The sequence below is a fragment of the Pipra filicauda genome, unplaced genomic scaffold (genome assembly GCF_003945595.2).
Source record: "Pipra filicauda isolate LSUMZ 115617 unplaced genomic scaffold, ASM394559v2 scaffold970_size70702_pilon, whole genome shotgun sequence".
Taxonomy (NCBI): Eukaryota; Metazoa; Chordata; class Aves; order Passeriformes; family Pipridae; genus Pipra; species Pipra filicauda.
The window spans coordinates 41,896-59,583 of record NW_024105165.1 but is presented as its reverse complement, the minus strand read 5'-3'; positions in this window follow the sequence as shown (position 1 = coordinate 59,583).

Genomic DNA, 17,688 nt, shown 5'->3' with positions numbered 1-17,688 from the left:
CCAAAGCTTCCAGACTTTTTTTCCTTAAGGAAAGAACTGATGTTCCCTTTTTTCTGCTTTGTGCTGCAAGGGGCGGTCTCACCTTTTAAAAGATTGAATCGAAATGTAGATTCCTGCTCGACAAAAGGTGCCACCACAGAAAGTTCTTGCTGCCCAAGAAGTGCCCAGGCTGCCCCACCAACTGCACCTGAAGCTAAAGCTTCCAGACTTTTTTTCCTGGTGGAAGGAGCTGCTGTTCCCTTTTTTCAGCCCTGCGCTGCAATGGCCTGTCCCACCTCCTGGAAAATTGAATCCAGCTGAAGATTCCTACCAGACAAAAGGTGCCACCAACAGAAAGGTCTTTTTTCTGCCCTTGAAGTACCCAGGGTGCACCAACAACTGCACCTCAGAGCCAAAATTTCCAGACTTTTTTTCCTTAGGAAAAGAGCTGCTGTTCCATTTTTTCTCCCCTGCGCTGCAATGGCCGGTCCCACCTCCTGAAAAATTCAATCCAGCTGAAGATTGCTGCCAGACAAAAGGTACCACCACAGAAAGTTCTTGCTGCCTCACAAGTGCCCAGGCTGCCCCAAGAACTGCACGTGAAGCCAAAGCTTCCAACCTTTTTTCGTGGTGAAAAGAGCTGCTGTTCCCTTTTTTCAGCCCTGCTCTCAATGGCCGGTCCCACCTCCTGGAACACTGAATCCAACTGAAGATTCCTACCAGACAAAAGGTGCCACCACAAGAAAGGTCTTGCTGACCAAGAAGTGCCCAGGCTGCCCCAACAACTGCACCTGAAGCCAAAGGATCCAGACTTTTTTTTTTTCGTGGAAAGATCTGCTGTTCCCTTTTACAGCACCGTGCTACAATGGCTTGTCCCACCTCCTGAAAAATTGAATCCAAATGAAGATTCCTGCCTAACAAAAGGTGCCCCCACAGAAAGTTCTTGCTGCCCAAGATGTGCCCAGGCTGCAGCAACTGCACCTCAAAGCCAAAGCTTCCAGACTTTTTTTCCTTAGAGATAGAGCTGCTGTTCCCTTTTTTCAGCCCTGCGCTGCAATGACCGGTCCCACCTCCTGAAAAATTCAATGCAAATGAAGATTCCTGCCAGACAAAAGGTGCCACCACAGAAAGCTCTTGCTGCCCCAGAAGTGCCCAGGCTGCCCCAACAACTGCACCTCAAAGCCAAAGCTTCCAGCCTTTTTTTCCTGGTGGAAAGAGCTGCTATTCCCTTTTTCAGCCCTGCGCTGCAATGGCCTGTCCTACCTTTTGAAAAATTAAATCCCACAGAAGATTCCTGCCAGACAAAAGGTGCCACCACAGAAAACTCTTCCTTCCCAAGAAGTGCCCATGCTTCACCAACTACACCTGAAGCCAAAGCTTCCAGCCTTTTTCTCCTGATGGAAAGAGCTGCTGTTCCCTTTTTTCAGCCCTGCGCTGCAATGGCCGGTCCCACCTCCTGGAACATTGAATCCAAATGAAGATTCCTGCCAGACAAAAGGTACCACAACAGAAAGTTCTTCCTGCCCAAGAAGTTCCCAGGCTGCCCCAACAACTGCACCTCAAAGCCAAAGCTTCCAGACTTTTTTTCCTGGTGGAAAGAGCTGCTGTTCCCTTTTTTCTGCCCTGCGCTGCAATGGCCGGTCCCACCTCCTAGAAAAATTTCTCTAAATGAAGATTCCTGCCAGACAAAAGGTGCCACCAACAGAAAGCTCTTTGCTTCCCAAGAAGTGCCCAGGCTGCCCCACCAACTGGACCTCAAAGCCAAAGCTTCCAGACTTTTTTTCCTTAGGGAAAGAGCTGCTGTTCCCTTTTTTCTGCCATGCGCTGCAATGGCCGGTCCCACCTCCTGGAACATTGAATCCAAATGAAGATTCCTACAAGACAAAGGGTGCCACCACCGAAAGTTCTTGCTGCCCCAGAATTGCCTAAACTGCCCCAACAACTGCACCTGAAGCCAAAGGATCCCGACTTTTTTATTCCTTAGGGAAAGAGCTGCTGTTCCCTTTTCTCAGGCCTGAGCTACAATGGCCTGTCACAACTCCTTAAAAATTTTCTCTAAATGAAGATTCCTGCCAGACAAAAGGTGCCACCACAGAAAGCTCTTTGCTGCCCAAGAAGTGCCCAGGCTGCCCCAACAACTGCACCTCAAAGCCAAAGCTTCCTGACTTTTTTTCCTTAGGGAAAGAGCTGCTGTTCCCTTTTTTCAGGCCTGCGCTGCAATGGCCGGTCCCACCTCCTGGAAAATTTCCTCTAAATGAAGATTCCTGCCAGACAAAAGGTGCCACCACAGAAAGGTCTTGCTGCCCAAGAAGTGCCCAGGCTGCCCCACCAATTACACCTGAAGCCAAAGCTTCCAGTTTTTTTTTTCCTTAGGGAAAGAGCTGCTGTTCTCTTTTTCAGCCCTGCTCTGCAATGACTGGTCCCACCTCCTGGAAAATGGAATTTAAATGAAGATTCCTGCCAGACAAAAGGTGCCACCACAGAAAGTTCTTCCTGGCCAAGAAGTGCCCAGGATGGCCCAATAACTGCACCAGAAGCCAAAGCTTCCAGCCTTTTTTTCCTGGTGGAAAGAGCTGCTGTTCCCTTTTTTCACCCCTGCGCTGCAATGGCCCGTCCCACCTCTTGAAAAATTGAATCCAAATGAAGATTCCTGCCAGACAAATGGTGCCACCACAGAAAGTTCTTGCTGCCCAAGAAGTTCCCAGGCTGCCCAACCAACCACACCTGAAAGCAAAGCTTCCCGACTTTTTTTCCTGGTGGAAAGAGCTGCTGTTCCCTTTTTTCAGTCCTGTGATTCAATGGCCTGTCCCACCTTTTGAAGAATTAAATCCAACAGACGATTCCTGCCAGACAAAAGGTGCCACCACAGAAAATTCTTCCTTCCCAAGAAGTTCCCAGGCTGCCCCAACAACTGTACCTGAAGCCAGAGGATCCAGACTTTTTTCCTTAGGGAAAGAGCTGCTGTTCCATTTTTCAGCCCTGCGCTGCAATGGCCGGTCCCACCTCCTGAAAAATTGAATCCAAATAAAGATTCCTGTCAGACAAAAGGTGCCACCACAGAAAACTCTTCCTGTCCAAGAAGTGTTTAGGCTGCCCCAACAACTGCACCTCAAAACCAAAGCTTCCAGACTTTTTTTCCTGGTGGAAAGAGCTGCTGTTCCCTTTTTTCAGCCCTGCGCTGCAATGGCCGGTCCCACCTCCTGAAAAATTGAATCCAAATGAAGATTCCTGCCAGACAAAAGGTGCCACCACAGAAAGGTCTTCCTGCCCAAGAAGTTCCCAGGCTGCCCCAACAACTGTACCTGAAGCCAAAGGTTCCAGTCCTTTTTTCATGGTTGAAAGAGCTGCTGTTCCCTTTTTTCAGCCCTGCGCTGCAATGGCTGGTCCCACCTCCTGAAAACTTCAATCCAAATGAAGATTTCTGCCAAACAAAAGGTGCCACCACAGAAAACTCTTCCTGCCCAAGAAGTTCCCAGGCTTCCCAAACAACTGCACCTGAAGCCAAAGCTTCCAGACATTTTTTCCTTAAGGAAAGAACTGATGTTCCCTTTTTTCTGCTTTGTGCTGCAAGGGGCGGTCTCACCTTTTAAAAGATTGAATCGAAATGTAGATTCCTGCTCGACAAAAGGTGCCACCACAGAAAGTTCTTGCTGCCCAAGAAGTGCCCAGGCTGCCCCACCAACTGCACCTGAAGCTAAAGCTTCCAGACTTTTTTTCCTGGTGGAAGGAGCTGCTGTTCCCTTTTTTCAGCCCTGCGCTGCAATGGCCTGTCCCACCTCCTGGAAAATTGAATCCAGCTGAAGATTCCTACCAGACAAAAGGTGCCACCAACAGAAAGGTCTTTTTTCTGCCCTTGAAGTACCCAGGGTGCACCAACAACTGCACCTCAGAGCCAAAATTTCCAGACTTTTTTTCCTTAGGAAAAGAGCTGCTGTTCCATTTTTTCTCCCCTGCGCTGCAATGGCCGGTCCCACCTCCTGAAAAATTCAATCCAGCTGAAGATTGCTGCCAGACAAAAGGTACCACCACAGAAAGTTCTTGCTGCCTCACAAGTGCCCAGGCTGCCCCAAGAACTGCACGTGAAGCCAAAGCTTCCAACCTTTTTTCGTGGTGAAAAGAGCTGCTGTTCCCTTTTTTCAGCCCTGCTCTCAATGGCCGGTCCCACCTCCTGGAACACTGAATCCAACTGAAGATTCCTACCAGACAAAAGGTGCCACCACAAGAAAGGTCTTGCTGACCAAGAAGTGCCCAGGCTGCCCCAACAACTGCACCTGAAGCCAAAGGATCCAGACTTTTTTTTTTTCGTGGAAAGATCTGCTGTTCCCTTTTTCAGCACCGTGCTACAATGGCTTGTCCCACCTCCTGAAAAATTTACTCCAAATGAAGATTCCTGCCTAACAAAAGGTGCCCCCACAGAAAGTTCTTGCTGCCCAAGATGTGCCCAGGCTGCAGCAACTGCACCTCAAAGCCAAAGCTTCCAGACTTTTTTCCTTAGAGATAGAGCTGCTGTTCCCTTTTTTCAGCCCTGCGCTGCAATGGCCTGTCCCACCTCCTGAAAAATTCAATGCAAATGAAGATTCCTGCCAGACAAAAGGTGCCACCACAGAAAGCTCTTGCTGCCCCAGAAGTGCCCAGGCTGCCCCAACAACTGCACCTCAAAGCCAAAGCTTCCAGCCGTTTTTTCCTGGTGGAAAGAGCTGCTATTCCCTTTTTCAGCCCTGCGCTGCAATGGCCTGTCCTACCTTTTGAAAAATTAAATCCCACAAAAGATTCCTGCCAGACAAAAGGTGCCACCACAGAAAACTCTTCCTTCCCAAGAAGTGCCCATGCTTCACCAACTACACCTGAAGCCAAAGCTTCCAGCCTTTTTCTCCTGGTGGAAAGAGCTGCTGTTCCCTTTTTTCAGCCCTGCGCTGCAATGGCCGGTCCCACCTCCTGGAACATTGAATCCAAATGAAGATTCCTGCCAGACAAAAGGTACCACCACAGAAAGTTCTTCCTGCCCAAGAAGTTCCCAGGCTGCCCCAACAACTGCACCTCAAAGCCAAAGCTTCCAGACTTTTTTTCCTTAGGGAAAGAGCTGCTGTTCCCTTTTTTCTGCCATGCGCTGCAATGGCCGGTCCCACCTCCTGGAACATTGAATCCAAATGAAGCTTCCTACAAGACAAAGGGTGCCACCACCGAAAGTTCTTGCTGCCCCAGAATTGCCTAAACTGCCCCAACAACTGCACCTGAAGCCAAAGGATCCCGACTTTTTTATTCCTTAGGGAAAGGGCTGCTGTTCCCTTTTCTCAGGCCTGAGCTACAATGGCCTGTCACAACTCCTTAAAAATTTTCTCTAAATGAAGATTCCTGCCAGACAACAGGTGCCACCACAGAAAGCTCTTTGCTGCCCAAGAAGTGCCCAGGCTGCCCCAACAACTGCACCTCAAAGCCAAAGCTTCCTGACTTTTTTTCCTTAGGGAAAGAGCTGCTGTTCCCTTTTTTCAGGCCTGCGCTGCAATGGCCGGTCCCACCTCCTGGAAAATTTCCTCTAAATGAAGATTCCTGCCAGACAAGAGGTGCCACCACAGAAAGGTCTTGCTGCCCAAGAAGTGCCCAGGCTGCCCCACCAATTACACCTGAAGCCAAAGCTTCCAGTTTTTTTTTTCCTTAGGGAAAGAGCTGCTGTTCTCTTTTTCAGCCCTGCTCTGCAATGGCCTGTCCCACCTCCTGGAAAATGGAATTTAAATGAAGATTCCTGCCAGACGAAAGGTGCCACCACAGAAAGTTCTTCCTGGCCAAGAAGTGCCCAGGATGGCCCAATAACTGCACCTGAAGCCAAAGCTTCCAGCCTTTTTTTCCTGGTGGAAAGAGCTGCTGTTCCCTTTTTTCACCCCTGCGCTGCAATGGCCGGTCCCACCTCTTGAAAAATTGAATCCAAATGAAGATTCCTGCCAGACAAATGGTGCCACCACAGAAAGTTCTTGCCGCCCAAGAAGTTCCCAGGCTGCCCAACCAACCACACCTGAAAGCAAAGCTTCCCGACTTTTTTTCCTGGTGGAAAGAGCTGCTGTTCCCTTTTTTCAGGCCTGTGATTCAATGGCCTGTCCCACCTTTTGAAGAATTAAATCCAACAGAAGATCCCTGCCAGACAAAAGGTGCCACCACAGAAAATTCTTCCTTCCCAAGAAGTTCCCAGGCTGCCCCAACAACTGTACCTGAAGCCAGAGGATCCAGACTTTTTTCCTTAGGGAAAGAGCTGCTGTTCCATTTTTCAGCCCTGCGCTGCAATGGCCGGTCCCACCTCCTGAAAAATTGAATCCAAATAAAGATTCCTGCCAGACAAAAGGTGCCACCACAGAAAACTCTTCCTGTCCAAGAAGTGTTTAGGCTGCCCCACCAACTGCACCTCAAAGCCAAAGCTTCCAGCCTTTTTTCCTGGTGGAAAGAGCTGCTGTTCCCTTTTTTCAGCCCTGCGCTGCAATGGCCAGTCCCACCTCCTGAAAAATTGAATCCAAATGAAGATTCCTGCCAGACAAAAGGTGCCACCACAGAAAGGTCTTCCTGCCCAAGAAGTTCCCAGGCTGCCCCAACAACTGTACCTGAAGCCAGAGGATCCAGACTTTTTTCCTTAGGGAAAGAGCTGCTGTTCCATTTTTCAGCCCTGCGCTGCAATGGCCGGTCCCACCTCCTGAAAAATTGAATCCAAATAAAGATTCCTGCCAGACAAAAGGTGCCACCACAGAAAGCTCTTGCTGCCCCAGAAGTGCCCAGGCTGCCCCAACAACTGCACCTCAAAGCCAAAGCTTCCAGCCTTTTTTTCCTGGTGGAAAGAGCTGCTATACCCTTTTTCAGCCCTGCGCTGCAATGGCCTGTCCTACCTTTTGAAAAATTAAATCCCACAGAAGATTCCTGCCAGACAAAAGGTGCCACCACAGAAAACTCTTCCTTCCCAAGAAGTGCCCATTCTTCACCAACTACACCTGAAGCCAAAGCTTCCAGCCTTTTTCTCCTGATGGAAAGAGCTGCTGTTCCCTTTTTTCAGCCCTGCGCTGCAATGGCCGGTCCCACCTCCTGGAACATTGAATCCAAATGAAGATTCGTGCCAGACAAAAGGTACCACAACAGAAAGTTCTTCCTGCCCAAGAAGTTCCAAGGCTGCCCCAACAACTGCACCTCAAAGCCAAAGCTTCCAGACTTTTTTTCCTGGTGGAAAGAGCTGCTGTTCCCTTTTTTCTGCCCTGCGCTGCAATGGCCGGTCCCACCTCCTAGAAAAATTGCTCTAAATGAAGATTCCTGCCAGACAAAAGGTGCCACCACAGAAAGCTCTTTGCTTCCCAAGAAGTGCCCAGGCTGCCCCACCAACTGGACCTCAAAGCCAAAGCTTCCAGACTTTTTTTCCTTATGGAAAGAGCTGCTGTTCCCTTTTTTCTGCCATGCGCTGCAATGGCCGGTCCCACCTCCTGGAACATTGAATCCAAATGAAGCTTCCTACAAGACAAAGGGTGCCACCACCGAAAGTTCTTGCTGCCCCAGAATTGCCTAAACTGCCCCAACAACTGCACCTGAAGCCAAAGGATCCCGACTTTTTTATTCCTTCGGGAAAGAGCTGCTGTTCCCTTTTCTCAGGCCTGAGCTACAATGGCCTGTCACAACTCCTTAAAAATTTTCTCTAAATGAAGATTCCTGCCAGACAAAAGGTGCCACCACAGAAAGCTCTTTGCTGACCAAGAAGTGCCCAGGCTGCCCCAACAACTGCACCTCAAAGCCAAAGCTTCCTGACTTTTTTTCCTTAGGGAAAGAGCTGCTGTTCCCTTTTTTCAGGCCTGCGCTGTAATGGCCGGTCCCACCTCCTGGAAAATTTCCTCTAAATGAAGATTCCTGCCAGACAAAAGGTGCCACCACAGAAAGGTCTTGCTGCCCAAGAAGTGCCCAGGCTGCCCCACCAATTACACCTGACGCCAAAGCTTCCAGTTTTTTTTTTCCTTAGGGAAAGAGCTGCTGTTCTCTTTTTCAGCCCTGCTCTGCAATGACTGGTCCCACCTCCTGGAAAATGGAATTTAAATGAAGATTCCTGCCAGACAAAGGGTGCCACCACAGAAAGTTCTTCCTGGCCAAGAAGTGCCCAGGATGGCCCAATAACTGCACCTGAAGCCAAAGCTTCCAGACTTTTTTTCCTGGTGGAAAGAGCTGCTGTCCCCTTTTTTCACCCCTGCGCTGCAATGGCCCGTCCCACCTCTTGAAAAATTGAATCCAAATGAAGATTCCTGCCAGACAAATGGTGCCACCACAGAAAGTTCTTGCTGCCCCAGAAGTTCCCAGGCTGCCCAACCAACCACACCTGAAAGCAAAGCTTCCCGACTTTTTTTCCTGGTGGAAAGAGCTGCTGTTCCCTTTTTTCAGGCCCGTGATTCAATGGCCTGTCCCACCTTTTGAAGAATTAAATCCAACAGAAGATTCCTGCCAGACAAAAGGTGCCACCACAGAAAATTCTTCCTTCCCAAGAAGTTCCTAGGCTGCCCCAACAACTGTACCTGAAGCCAGAGGATCCAGACTTTTTTCCTTAGGGAAAGAGCTGCTGTTCCATTTTTCAGCCCTGCGCTGCAATGGCCGGTCCCACCTCCTGAAAAATTGAATCCAAATAAAGATTCCTGTCTGACAAAAGGTGCCACCACAAAAAACTCTTCCTGTCCAAGAAGTGTTTAGGCTGCCCCAACAACTGCACCTCAAAGCCAAAGCTTCCAGACTTTTTTTCCTTAGGGAAAGAGCTGCTGTTCCCTTTTTTCAGGCCTGCGCTGCAATGGCCAGTCCCACCTCCTGAAAAATTGAATCCAAATGAAGATTCCTGCCAGACAAAAGGTGCCACCACAGAAAGGTCTTCCTGCCCAAGAAGTTCCCAGGCTGCCCCAACAACTGTACCTGAAGCCAAAGGTTCCAGTCCTTTTTTCCTGGTGGAAAGAGCTGCTGTTCCCTTTTTTCAGCCCTGCGCTGCAATGGCTGGTCCCACCTCCTGAAAACTTCAATCCAAATGAAGATTTCTGCCAAACAAAAGGTGCCACCACAGAAAACTCTTCCTGCCCAAGAAGTTCCCAGGCTGCCCCACACAACTGCACCTGAAGCCAAAGCTTCCAGACTTTTTTTCCTTAAGGAAAGAACTGATGTTCCCTTTTTTCTGCTTTGTGCTGCAAGGGGCGGTCTCACCTTATAAAAGATTGAATCGAAATGTAGATTCCTGCTCGACAAAAGGTGCCACCACAGAAAGTTCTTGCTGCCCAAGAAGTGCCCAGGCTGCCCCACCAACTGCACCTGACGCTAAAGCTTCCAGACTTTTTTTCCTGGTGGAAGGAGCTGCTGTTCCCTTTTTTCAGCCCTGCGCTGCAATGGCCTGTCCCACCTCCTGGAAAATTGAATCCAGCTGAAGATTCCTACCAGACAAAAGGTGCCACCAACAGAAAGGTCTTTTTTCTGCCCAAGAAGTACCCAGGGTGCACCAACAACTGCACCTCAGAGACAAAATTTCCAGACTTTTTTCCTTAGGAAAAGAGCTGCTGTTCCATTTTTTCTCCCCTGCGCTGCAATGGCCGGTCCCACCTCCTGAAAAATTCAATCCAGCTGAAGATTGCTGCCAGACACAAGGTACCACCACAGAAAGTTCTTGCTGCCTCACAAGTGCCCAGGCTGCCCCAAGAACTGCACGTGAAGCCAAAGCTTCCAACCTTTTTTCGTGGTGAAAAGAGCTGCTGTTCCCTTTTTTCAGCCCTGCTCTCAATGGCCGGTCCCACCTCCTGGAACACTGAATCCAACTGAAGATTCCTACCAGACAAAAGGTGCCACCACAAGAAAGGTCTTGCTGACCAAGAAGTGCCCAGGCTGCCCCAACAACTGCACCTGAAGCCAAAGGATCCAGACTTTTTTTTTCGTGGAAAGATCTGCTGTTCCCTTTTTCAGCACCGTGCTACAATGGCTTGTCCCACCTCCTGAAAAATTTACTCCAAATGAAGATTCCTGCCTAACAAAAGGTACCCACAGAGAAAGTGTGGAAAGAGCTGCTGTTCCCTTTTTACAGTTCTGCGCTGCAATGGCCGGTCCCACTCATGCTGCCAAAGAAGTGCCCTGGCTGCCCAAATAACTGCACCTCAATGCCAAAGCTTCCAGACTTTTTTTCCTGGTGGAAAGAGCTGCTGTTCCCTTTTTTCACCCCTGCGCTGCAATGGCCTTTCCCACCTCCTGGAAAATTTACTACAACTGAAGATTCCTGCCAGACAAAAGGTGCCACCACGGAAAACTTTTGCTGCCCAAGAAGTGCCCAGACTACCCCAACAACTGCACCTGAAGCCAAAGCATCCAGACTTTTTTTCCTGGTGGAAGGAGCTGCTGTTCCCTTTTTTCAGGCCTGCACTGCAATGGCCGGTCCCACCTCCTGGAAAATTGAATCCAAATGAAGATTCCTGTCAGACAAAAGGTGCCCCCACAGAAAACTCGTCCTGCCTAAGAAGTGCCCAGGTTGCTTTAACAATTACCCCTGAAGCCAAAGCTTCCAGACTTTTTTTCCTGGTGGAAAGAGCTGCTGTTCCCTTTTCTCAGCCCTGCGCTGCAATGGCCGGTCCCACCTTCTGGAAAATTAAATGTAAATGAAGATTCCTGCCATACAAAAGGTGCCACCACAGAAAACTCTTGCTGCCCCAAAAGTGCCAAGGCTGCCCCAACAACTGGACCAGAAACCAAAGGATTCAGACTTTTTTTCCTGGTGGAAAGAGCTGCTGTTCCCTTTTTTCAGGCCTGCGCTGCAATGGCCAGTCCCACCTCCTGAAAAATTGAATCCAAGTGAAGATTCCTGCCAGACAAAAGGTGCCATGTAAGTGGGGTACTTTTTAATTACATGATCAATGGAGCATAGAGGCGTGAGAAAGGAATCATATTAGTATGTGAAACCAGCCAGAGTATGGTACAATGTAACTTCATGGCACAGGTTAATTGTAAGGTCCATTGTGCTTTTTAGCAAGTCAGCTTGATATCCCCTATTATCAGAGCTGAGTTCTTCCTTGGTTTTGCTACATAATGCAAGACAGATACATCTACCCTTGAAACACAATGGTAGAGGTCATACATAGGGGTGAGAAAGATGATGATGGGAGGAAGATGATGTGGGCAGGGGTCACTCGCCCCTTGCCCTCCAGCAGGGCAGGCACAGACTGTTGCCATGAGGTGATGATCAGGTGGGGTTTGGCTGCCACTCAGGCATCACCTTATACTGGGTACTGGCCCTACGTGGTGTAATGTAGAGCTGATAAAATGGGGTGTCAGGACTGCTGGGGTGAGCGATCCTCATCCTGCCATGGAGACTGTGTTGCTCCGCGGGGACGCCCGCTAAGCACGGGCACCGACCAGCTGCTGCAGATCCTGGCAGCCCTGGCCTGTCTGTGTGGGTAAGCACAGGTTATTGACAGGAAGCAACTGAGGGAACAAACTTTTTAATATCCTTTTAGTGTTCCTTTAATTCCCCTTTTATGTTTATGGTATTTTTCCTTTAGTTTCCCTTTTTACTAACCAATATCGTGTTATCCATAATATTGTGTTAAGATCCTTTCTTGGTATCCCTTTTCACTAGTTAATACTGTATTAAATGCTGTTTGTAGTATTTGTTTTAATGCCACCCGATAAGGTAGTTATGTTGTATCCTTTTTTAGTTTTTGATTCCTCTTGCTAAGTTTATTACTATTATTATTATTCTCACTGTAATAAAAGATATTTTGTGTGTTTGAGTATTTCTGGCACATGTCTTTATTCTGGACATGTATCCAAACGAACGGTTACAATCACAGCTCCCCTGTGACATCAGATCTTTCCTGTGACATCACATCCTCTCCATGATATCACACCTGCTCTGTGACATCACGTCCTTCCTGAGACATCACATCTTCCCTATGGCGTCACATCCATCATAAGACATCACATCTCCCTTGTGATATCAGATCATCCCTGTGATGTCATGTCCTCCCTTGTGACATCACAGCTCCCCTGTGACATAACATCCTCCCTGTGACATCACATCCGTCCTGTGACATCCACATCTCCCCTATGACATCACATCGGTCCTGTGACATCACATTTTTCATGTGATATCACAGCTCCCCTGTGATGTCACATGCATCATATGACATCACATCTCTCATGTGATAACATATTATCCCTGTGACATCACGTCCTCCCCTCTGACATCACACGTTCCTGTGACAACACACCTCCCTGTGACATCACATCTGTCCTATGATATCACATCCATCATATGACATCACATATATCCTGTGATATCGTATCATCACTGTGATGTCACGTGCTCCCCTGTGACCTCACATCGTCCCTGTGACATCACAGCTCCCTATGATAACACATCCACCCTGTGACATCACATTTCCCGTATGACATCACATCCATCATATGACATCACACCTCTCCTGTGATATCAAATAATCCCTGTGACATCACATCCTCCCCTGTGACATCACATCTCCCCTATGACATCACACCTCCCCATGATATCACAGTTGCCCAGTGACATCATACCCTTCCTGTGATGTCACATCTCTTCTGGGATATCATATCATCCCTGTGACATCCCGTGCTCGCCTGTGACATCAAATCCTCCCTGTGACATCACACCTCCCCTGTGACATCATATCCTTGTTGTGACATCAAGGCTCCTTTATGATGTCACATCCATCATATGACATCACATCTCTCCAGTGATATCATATCATCCCTCTGACATCACACCTGCCCTGTGACAGCCCATCCTCCCCATGACATCACATTGCCCCTGTGACATCACAGCTCCCCTATGACATCACATTTTTCTTTGACATGAAATCTCCCATATGACATCACGTCCATCATATGACATCACATCTTTTCTGTGATATCATAGAATCCCTGTGAATGCATGTCATCCCCATGACATCACATCCTTCCTGTGACATCATGTCCTCCGTGTGACATCACACCTCCTCCTGACATCACATCCATCCTTGTGACATCACAACCATAATATGACATCACATCTCCCCTATGACATCACACCTCTGTGACATCAGACCTCTACTGTGATATCATATCATGCCTGTGATGTCAGGTCCTCCCCTGTGACATCACATCCTTTTTGTGGCATCACAGTTCCCCTATGACATCATAGCCTTTCTATGACATCACATCTCCCCTATGATGTCACATCCTTCATATGATACCACATCTCTCTTGTGATATCCTGTCATCCCTGTGACGTGACATGCTCCCCTGTGACATCACAGCTCTCCTATGATTTGACACCCATCATATGACATCACATTCTTCCTGTGACATCACATTTCCCAAATGACATTGCATCCTCCTCGTGACATCAGAGTTCCCCTGTGACATCACATCCTTTCTGTGACATCATATCTACCAACGTCACAACCATAATATGTCATCACATCTCCCTTATGACATCACAGTTACCCTGTGACATCACATTCAGTGACATCCAGATCCATCCCAAGGTTGGGGGTGTGTGAGACAGGCAGAACCACAAATGCCTGCACAGCCCAGAGCAGTCAGTGTGGGGCTGTGCTTGCTGCTGCAGAGACCCCCAGGGAACAAACCCAGGCAGTAGGTAGGGAGGGCATTTTTCCCTAAGGAGGACACTTGCCTTATTATTGCTTATCATTTGTAATATCTTATAGATCTATCACACAACACCTAAGGATGGATTCTATAGAATATGTGCCATAGATATTTGGGTTGGGTCTGGCTGAGCTGCAGTTCAGTTCCCCACAGCAGCCCTCCCAGGGCTGGGCTTGGCATTGGCAGCTGGAAGGGGGTTGAGAACACCCCAGTGTTTTGGCCCCTGCTGAGCACAGCACCAACACTGGGACATTCCTTCCTTAGCTGAGGGCAAGAGCCTGGCAGGGGACCCAAGTAGGCCAGCTGAGCCCAACTGACCCAAGGGACATTGCAGCCCATGGGAGGTCAGCTCAGCTCTAAAAGCTGAGGCAGGGAGCAGGAGGGGGGCATTCATTGTCTGATGGCTGCCTGCTGAGGAACCGTCCCGCGGACCCAAGCCCTGCTCCTCGGGAGTGGCCGACCATGGCTGCTCATGGGAAGCAGAGAACAAACCCTGCTGTCTTTGGCTTCTGTGTGCACAAGCATCGCTTTGCTTTAAATAAACTGCCTTAACTCACTATTTTTTTTTTTCCACCTTACTCTCTCCCCTGTCCCGCTGGGAAGGGGAGTGATAGAGTGGCTGGGAGGGCACATGGTGTCCAGCCAAGGTCAGCCCAACATCTGAACACTTCCTGCACCACCTCCCTGGGCTACTTGTTCCAATGCCTGAACACTCTCTCAGGGGAAAAAGGTTTCTTTAATATCTAATATGAACCTTGCCCATAGCAATTTAAGGTCATTCCCTCACAACCTTTCACTATAGACTTGGCAGAAGAGACCAACCCCCACCCCACTAAAACCTCCTTTGAGGTCATTGCAGAGAGCAATGAGGTCCCCCCTGAGCCTCCCCTTCTCCAGACTCAACCAGCCCAGTTCCCTCAGCCGTCCCTCAGCAGACATGTTTTCCAGAGCCTTCCCCAGCTCCGTTCCCTTCTCTGGACACGCTCCAGCCCCTCAAGGGCCTTTTGGCACTGAGGGGCCACAACTGGACACAGCACTCCAGGTGGGGCCTCCCCAGTGCCCAGCACAGAGGGGCAATCAGTTCTCTGCTCCTGCTGGCCACACTCTTCTCCACAAAGGCCACCATGCCCTTGGCCTTCTTGCCCCCCTGGGCACACTCTGCCTCATATCCAGCCCCTGTCAAGCAGCACCCCCAAGTCCCTTCCTGCTGAGCAGCTCTCCAGCCCCTCTGCCCCCAGCCTGGAGCGTTCCAGGGGGTTGTTGGGAGCCAAGGGCAGGCCCTGACACTTGGCCTTATTGATCCAGCCTGTCCAGATCCCTCTGCAGAGCCTTCCTGCCCTCCAGCACATCCACACTCACACCCAACATGGTGTTGTCCACGACTTTCCTGAGGGGGCACTCGATCCCCTGGCCCAGATCATCAAGAACGATGTGAAACAGGATCAGCCCCAACCCTGAGCCCTTGGGAACCCCACTAGTGACCAGCCCCACCTGGATTTCCTTCCATTCCCCACCACTCCCTGGGCCATCAGACACTTTGTCACCCAGCAAACAGTTCCCCGGGCAAGCCATGAGCAGCCAGTTTGTGCAGGAGATGCTGGGGGAGATGGTGCCAAAGGCCTTCTGGAATTCCACAGAGACACATCCCCAGCCTTTCCCTCAGCTGCTGAGCGGGTCCTTTGTCAGAGGAGGAGATGAGGTTGGTCAGGCAGGACCTGCCTTTCCCAACCCCACACTGGCTGGGCCTGATCCCCTGGTTGTCCTGCCCGTGCCATGGGATGGCACTGAGGAGGATCTGCTGCATGGACTTCCCTGGTCCTCAGGCCAATGGGACAGGCCAGGAGTTGCCCAGATCCTCCTTTTGGCCCTTCCAGTGCATGGGCATCCCATTTGCTTGTTGCCAGTCAGCTGGGACTTGTGCAGTTGTGCAGCACTGCTGGGCAATGAGTGAGAGTGGCTTGGCCAGCTCCTTCTCCAGCTCCCTCAGGACTCTTGGCTGCATCCCATGTGGGCCCAGGCACTTGGGGGGGGTCTCACTGGCAGAGCAGGTCACTGACCATTTCCTCCTGCATTGTGGGGGCTTCACTCAGCTCCCCATCACCAGCTTCCAGCCAAAGCCTGCCTGCCAGGTGTCCAAGGGGTCAGTTCTGCTGCCCCCTCCTTCCTTCCCCCACAATGGAAAACTCCCTCATTTTGGGTCCCTGTGCCCCAGACGGCTCTGACCACCACCTCACCCACCAGTCCCACAATCATGGAATGCTTTGGCTTGGGGGGCCTTAAAGAGCATCTCAGCACCCTCAGATTCAAGATTTCCTTCCTACTGCCTCCTGGAACTCTTCCCTCTATCCGTTTGAAGCCACTGCCCCTTGTCCTGTCACTCCAGGCCCTTGTCCAAAGTCTCTCTCCATCTTTCCTGTTGGCTCCCTTCAGGCACTGCAAGGCCACAATTAGGTCACCCCAAAGCCTTCTCTTCTCCAGCCTCAACAATCCCAATTCTCTCAGCCTTTCCTCACAGCAGAGCTGCTCCATCCCTCTGAGCCTCTTGCTGCTCCCCTCTGCACTCGCTCCAGCAGGTCCATGTCCTTCCTGTGCTGGAGCCCAGAGCTGGAGGCAGCTCTGCAGGTGGGGCAGCATTACAGCCACGCATGTTCCAGCAAGGACATGGTGGAACCTCATGGAACCAAGGACCATTGGGACACTGCAGGGCCTTCTGGAGCCAAAGGAGCCCTGGGACACTGGGCAATCTCATGGAATCAAGGCAGCACTGTCACCCTGGGAAAACTCAGGGAATTCAGGGCCCACTGTGACACTGCAGGTCCCCATGGAACAAAAGGAACCCTGGGACGCTGCAGAAACTCATGGAACCAAGGGACCATTGGGACATTGAGGGGGCTGATGGAATCAGGAGTCCATTGGGACAATCCAGGGTCTCGTGAAATCAAAGGAATTCTGGGACACTGTCAAACCTCCTGGAACCAAGGGTTCCTGGTGACATGTGTGTCCTCCTGGAACCAAGGGAGCCCGGAGATATTTCTGAACCTCCCAGAATCCAGGGGCCATTGGGACCCTGCAGAACCTCCTGCATTCAAGTGCTCCTTGTGAAACTGCAGGCTCTCCTGGAACCCAAGGATTCCTGGAACACTGCAGAGCTCACGGAACCAAGGGGCCACTGTCCCACTGCAGCTCCTTCTGAAGCACAAGGGACCCTGGGACAATGGGAAATCTCCGAGAATCCAAAGGGCATTTTGGGACTGCAGGGTCTCATGGAACTAAAGGAACCTTTGGAGACTGGGGAAGCTCATGGAATCCAGGGGCCATTGGGACATGTGGGGCCTCCTGGAAGCAAAGGAACCCTGAGAATTTCTGTGGGAACAAGTTAAGGCAGCAGCAGCTGCATTCAGTTAATCAGGATCCAAAAGGAGTGTTTTGGCCTTGACTGGTGTTTTCCATCCAGAGAGGGCTGTTTGCCAAAGTGGAAATATCTTGGAACGCTCTGCATGGCAGCCTGTGTTTTTCTGTGGTGGCTGAACACAGCCAGCACATGAGGGGAGGGGAATGTGTGGGATCAGGGCCCTGCCTTGGGGCCATGTTGGGAATTCTGGTGGACTAAAAGACAAAGCCCAGGCGCTGTTTCCAAAGGAACCCCAATGAAAGGGGGACACTGGAAAGATGGGAGGACAAGTCCCAAAATGGAACTCTGTGTGTGCAGCCTCATTTTCTCCTTCAGCACCCACAGGAGAGGGGGCAAAAAGTGGTGGTTGGGACCCCTAAACTGTTGGGGGGGGGGAAATTGGGGATTCAGGGAACAATGGAAAAGTGGAAGGATTAGGGAGAAGGGTAAAAAAGGGGGGGTGGTCTGGCGGGTCTGACGGTCCCATGGGGGTCTTTGGGCACAGGCAGGTTGGCAAAGGGGGCTGGCCCCCCTGAGCTTCCAATTTCTGTGGGGTGCTGGGAGCTGCTGGATCCAATCTCAGCCTTGGGTTATTCCAACAGTTTCAGTTTAGAGGAATTAGAGAGGTGTGACTGCAACACTTTGGTCCCCCAGGTTTTAATGATGGCAAATGAGAT